Source organism: Rousettus aegyptiacus, unplaced genomic scaffold (genome assembly GCF_014176215.1).
Source record: "Rousettus aegyptiacus isolate mRouAeg1 unplaced genomic scaffold, mRouAeg1.p scaffold_m13_p_2, whole genome shotgun sequence".
Classification (NCBI taxonomy): Eukaryota; Metazoa; Chordata; class Mammalia; order Chiroptera; family Pteropodidae; genus Rousettus; species Rousettus aegyptiacus.
In genome coordinates, this window is record NW_023416295.1 from 16888379 (window position 1) to 16894378 (window position 6000).

Sequence of the window (6000 nt, forward strand, 5' to 3'; positions counted from 1 at the left end):
AATGTAGCTGAAAGCATCAAAAGTATTACAGAAAACAAGAGAAACCAAAGTTCACAGGTTGACAGCATCTTGGCAATTACCTATCATCCTCCTGATTTAGCAGATTTAAAAAAAAAATCAAATGAAGACCTAAAGATTTAAGTGATTGACTCTGCCGATCACATAATAAAGGCAAAGCAAAGTAAAGTTGATATTCATTTGAGTTTTTTTAATTCCACATGTAGATGGGAAAGGGAATTCTATGGACAGTAAGCTCACAGAGTGATTTGATCATAAATTCCTAACTGGGCAGGTCATGGTGGGTAGTCATGCCGAAGACCTATAACTGGTGAAAAGTTTTAAGCCAGCCCAGCCCATTGTTCTTGTACATCTAGGTTAATACACTCTTGAAATAACAGAAGTAATACCCCTGGAAAGTGGTGTTAATTCTCAAGAGAGCACATAATTTTGTTAACTATCCTGCAGTCCAATCTGTGTCTTGCTTTCTCCAATTTTCCTTACATTCCCTCCTTAATTTCAAATGCATAAAAGAAGCTACAGAACTATTATTCTCATCAGCATTTGAGATCTTGCTATCTAGCATATGTCGCCAGTGTGGCTCAAGTAAACTCTCATAAAAATTCCCTACAGGTTTGTACATTTCTTATGGCAACAAGGTTTTTAGAGGAAATAGGAAGCAGAGAAAGGAGAAAATAATGCTGAGAATTAGTGATAAGAGGAAAATAAACAGTACTTAGGCATTCGGCATTTTCTCTTAATGTAAATTTCAAATAGTGAGTTTAATAAATATTTATTGAGCACTTTCTGCCTAAATAGCAGAAACACAGTGATGGAAAGGCAGAGACAAATGTCATCTAATCACTATCCTTAAGGAGCTCATGATAAATAAAAGTACAGAAACATAATTAGATATAACTAGAAAATTTTAATAAAGAAAGCATAAGATTAAATTGATTTTTGTAGAAACCATTTGGAATCCTGCCATACGTGCTAAAATAGAATGAACTGTAGGTTCCAGACCAAGACACAACTTTATTCATTTAAAAATGTTTATTAAGATTAATTCTAACTAATCTCTTTATAGTTCTAAATTTCAGACTTGATAACTACCTCACGTGTTGATGGCAAGAAGAGTAAATCAATTTTTTGCTGGCTTTGTGATCTGGGACACATCATTTCATCTTTGGGAATCTCAGGTGCTTTATAGTGTGGAGATAACATTTGTTATGTAGGCTTCATCAGATTATAAGAAACAAATTAATCCACGGAAAGTATAAACTGCGAAGTGACTAATCAGGGTAATAAAGAAGCATAATTTTCTTCTTGGTTATTCCCCTGATGTAGTTACTAAGTGTGTATCTTTCTGGTTGTAGAGTATGACCTTTTTAAAGATGCTAGTAGCAAGCAGGCTAGAGTATTAAAAATGGAAGACGTCCCCATGAAGACATGAGCTCATCTTCCAAGAGTCTATCACTAGCATTGCTGTTTCCTTTTTTAGTACATATGACAGCATTCCAAAAGACCTCTACATGCATGCACTATACTGATTACATTTTCATTTCTTCTCTTACTTCATACCTCTTCTTAAAAGAAATTTGAAGACCCTGAAATCATCTTTATAGATCTAAAACTATTCAAGATATTTATGAGTGATTTCAGTTCCTCAAGTGTGCTATAATCTGTTTTGCCTCTATGTTTGCTCCTTGTGTAAACTTATCACTTTCTTCGAAAAGCCTTCACTTCATACCCAAATCTGGGATCTTCTACTGGACTCTAAAGATTAGTAACGCTGCTCCATTTGGGGCCGACTTGTTCCAAAAGCTTGTTCCAACTTGTTTCAACTCATGTGGATGAAGTCTGCTACATGAAGTGACTCCTAGGACCTTGGATAATTGGATGGATATATTAAGTATTATCTACAAAATCCCTCTCTACTCTAACCTAGAGTAGTTAAACTATCTTATTACACATTACAATATCTGAATGCTTTTCTCAAAGGTTCGAGGCTGTTTGGAAATGTAAAGTTGGTAATAATACAAAGAATGAATTAGAATAACTAGAAGGAGGGAAACCAGTTATGAGGATTTTGCATTAACCCACACAGACACCTAACCAGATACATGAAAGCATGGAAGAGGAGAGATTTATGTAAGACAGAATCAGGGGCAAAACTGATAGCACACAGATCAATTACATAAGGAAAATATAAAATGATTCTATCATTTTTAGCTTGATCATCTGAATAGCTGGTAAAGCAAATAACCAACATAAAAAAAAAGTAAGAAGAAGGACAGTTTTGGCATGTGTCTACTTTTGAGGTCAAAATGAGACTTTTGGGTAAATTAATGTTGATTTCAAAGTATAAATAACTGAATGAAAATATACAGTAAGTTTTTGGAAATACAAATACGAATCGGGAATGGATATGAGGCTAAAAGTAAATAAATTTGGAAAGTTATGACGCTGAGGTAGTAGTTGAAGACTGAAAGAAGATAAGCTTGTTTAATTTGGTTCAGCAAGTAGCCTAAATCAAAAGGCCAAAAATGGGAAATTCATTCATGCAAACATTTAATGCCCTAAGAGTGCATGTGGATTTTAACCATTGAGCCTTCATATAATGAAGGGAGTAGTAAAAAAAAAAAAAAAAAAAAAAGATATTATGTCAAGTGTCATCTTGTGGATATTTATGGATTCATAGATTCATTCAAAAAATATTTACTGAAGAACTGCTGTGCAGCAGGCCTGAAAGCGATGGGTACACAAAGGTGGATCAAAAAGACAAAAAAAATTTCTGCCTTCATAGAGTTTTCATTCTCAAGGATGAGACAGTCAACAAACACAAGAAATGAATAAAATTTATGATGTGCTAGATAAGGCGGTTCTTTATCCTTATGGGAAAAATAAAACAGGGAAGAAGGCAGAGCAGGAGGGAGCTACAATTTTAAGTAGGCTTGTCAGAGAACTTCATACTAAGAAGGTGCATTTGAGTAAAGTACCAAAATTGGGAAAAAGTAGAAAGCCACAGGGTATTTGGCTGACAGAGTAGTCAGTGCAAAGGCCCTGCACAGGGAGTGTGTCCATCCTGTTTAAAGAATAGCATGGAGGGTAATAGGGCTGCAACAAAGGGAGTAAGACTCAGAGAAAGAAAAAGGGAGATCAGCAGTCAGGTTGCACTGGGCTTTCGGGACCATTGTAAAGACTTTGGCTTTTACACTGAGTGAGAAAGGAAGTCCTTGGATTGTTTAGAGCAGGCATCTAGCTTATGTTTTAACATGCTCATTCTGGTTGTATGAGAATCAAGGGCCTAGATATTGAGTGAAAGATGAAAATGGCAAAGGAATTCAGAACAGGCCTCCTTGGCATAAGAATTATTTGAAGATGATGTGATCAGGACTTTACAGGCTCAGGAGAAATTTATCTCTCCCTGAAAGAATTTAAATTTGAGGCTTTGTCCATAATAAGAGTTATTACCAGAGATAACATTTTATGACCTACCTGTAGGGCAGGGCAAACATCTAATTATCGAAACTTTGCTTTTCTTATCTTCCTGCAAATGACTTTCTTTTTCTCTGAAGCCCCAATGTGTTTTACCTATTCTTAGTTCGGAATGACACACATATTTCATTTTAACTTTCCGTCTCTAAATATCTCATGTACATGGTGTTTCTGACTCTCTCATGTATGTGGGGTTCCCATACATATATATGTAATTAAATACAGTCATTTTAATCTTATTAGTCCATCTCATATCATTTGATCGTTAGACCAACCAGAAGAACCTAGTGGGGGAAAGTTTCTCCCTTCCCTATAGTGGCATGATCCAGGGTGACATCAGTGGATATTGTGAGAATGAATCCAATTCCAGATATATTCTGAAGGGACAGCAACAAGATTTACTGAAAGTTTATTGTAAGATATGAGAGGAAGAAGGAAGCAAGGATGACTAAGAAATTAATTAGCCTCTATGACTGGAAAACTAAAGTTGACATCAGCCAACATTAGGAAAGCTGCAAGTAGAGTAGCCCTGGGAGGAAGAACAAAAGTTAAATTAGGACATGAGCTGCCTATTTGAGACATTCAAATGGAGATGTCTAATGGGTAGTCGGAGGAGTCCAGCAGGGAGCTGTGGGCTGGAGATATAAATTCAGAAGTCATTAATAGATAGATTATATTTAAGGCATGACAATAGAAGACACCAACGAGGAAGCAGAGTAATCGGAGAAAAAGAGTCCAACATTCCAATATTGAAGTTCATGTGATGAAAAGGAAAAGTCTGTAATCTTGGAGGAAAATGGAGTGATGAGGAGATTGGGTTGTGCTGGAAGTTAAGTGGAGGGAATATTTCAGGAAGAGGGGATGGTTAACTCTGTGGCCGATACCGCTGACAAGTCAAATATGATGAGGACTGAGAGTTGACCATCAGATCTTAGATAACCTTTACAAGGACAGATTTGGTGGCGGAGTGGGAACAAAGGTCTGGTGAGAATGAGTTCAAGAGAGAATGAGGGAAGAAATTGGACATGTGGAATAAAGCTCATTCTTTTGAAGAGTTTTACTCTAAAACAGGGTTTCTCAACCTTAACACTATTGACATTTGGGACCAGATAATTCTCCTTTGTGATTGATCGTCCTATGCATTGGAGGGTGTTTACAGCATTCCTGGCTTCCACCTTCTAGACACCAGTAATACCTCTATCCCCTAGTCTTGACAACCAGGAATGTCTACGGACATTGCCAACTGTCTACTGGGAAGGGGGGAGGGACATGTACCCACAGCTGAGAACCACTGCTCTAAAAAAGGAGTAGGAGTTTGAGTGGTAGCTGGTAGTAGAAGCGGGCCCAGAGAGATTAGTAATGTGTTTTTTTAAAAAATAATGAATTAGGAGAAATAACCACATTCGTATGTCATGAGATTGATACAGCAGAGAAAGGAAGGGAGGACCTGGCAATGCAGCAGAGAATAAAATCTTATGAAAGAGGAATCTACCTGGGGTGTGTGGGTAGGGTGGGGATGGATTCTTGATGAAAGTATTTTACATATTTTAAAAAGTGTTATTTTAAGTCAGACAGAGAAAAATAAATACCATATGATTTCACTTCTATACAGACTCTGAGGAACAGAAAGAACAAACTAATCAAAAACAGACTCGGAATATAGAGGACAAGCTGGTGACAGCCAAAGGGGAGGTGGGTTTGGAGGCAGGGAGAACGGGGCGAAGTGTTAAAGAAGTACAAATTAGTAGTTCTTAGATGGTCATGGGGGTGGGGAGAACAGCATAGGGAATGCAGTCAGCATGAATGTAACAGCTAGATGTGGAGCCAGAGGAGAGCAAGAGTAATCAGAGGGATCATTTTATAAACTATATAAATGTGTAACCAATGTACTGTATACTTGAATCTAATAACAAAATAATCAAATTTTTAAAGTAAATATTTTCTAGAGGAAGAGATAGAAGCAGAGACTGGTTCAGAAAGAGAAACCAGGACGTGCAGAGGCCAAGAGGAAGAGATTACAATCTCTGGAAGGACCAGGAGAAGCCTTGAATATCTCAGTGTAGGAAGCGTGGGCAGGAGTATAGCTGGAGTATAGATATTGAAACGGGTCTATTCAAACGTGGCCCTGTGGATTTTAGTCTTGTTTCTAAGGGCAATAATAAGCAATGGAAGAGTTGTAAATATAACCGCCCATGACCTTTATTTCTTTAATATGAGTTTTACTGTAATTCAAGCTAGCTTTGGTTAGCCTGTTAGGACTATGGCTCCCTCTCATACTTTTCCTCAGATCCTCCTACCTGTACATATATTGTATGTCCAATCCTTTTAATCATTAAGCCCTTAAGACATTAGGTCAGAGTCAAATGTATCTAAGAATAAAGCTTCGGGTTTATCAACCATGACCAGAATGTAGTAACTAAACCTCACACCAAAATAAGGCTTTAATAAAACAAAGATAACCCTTTAGCCACAGTTATGTTTCAACTTTAGACTCCTGAAAGTGGA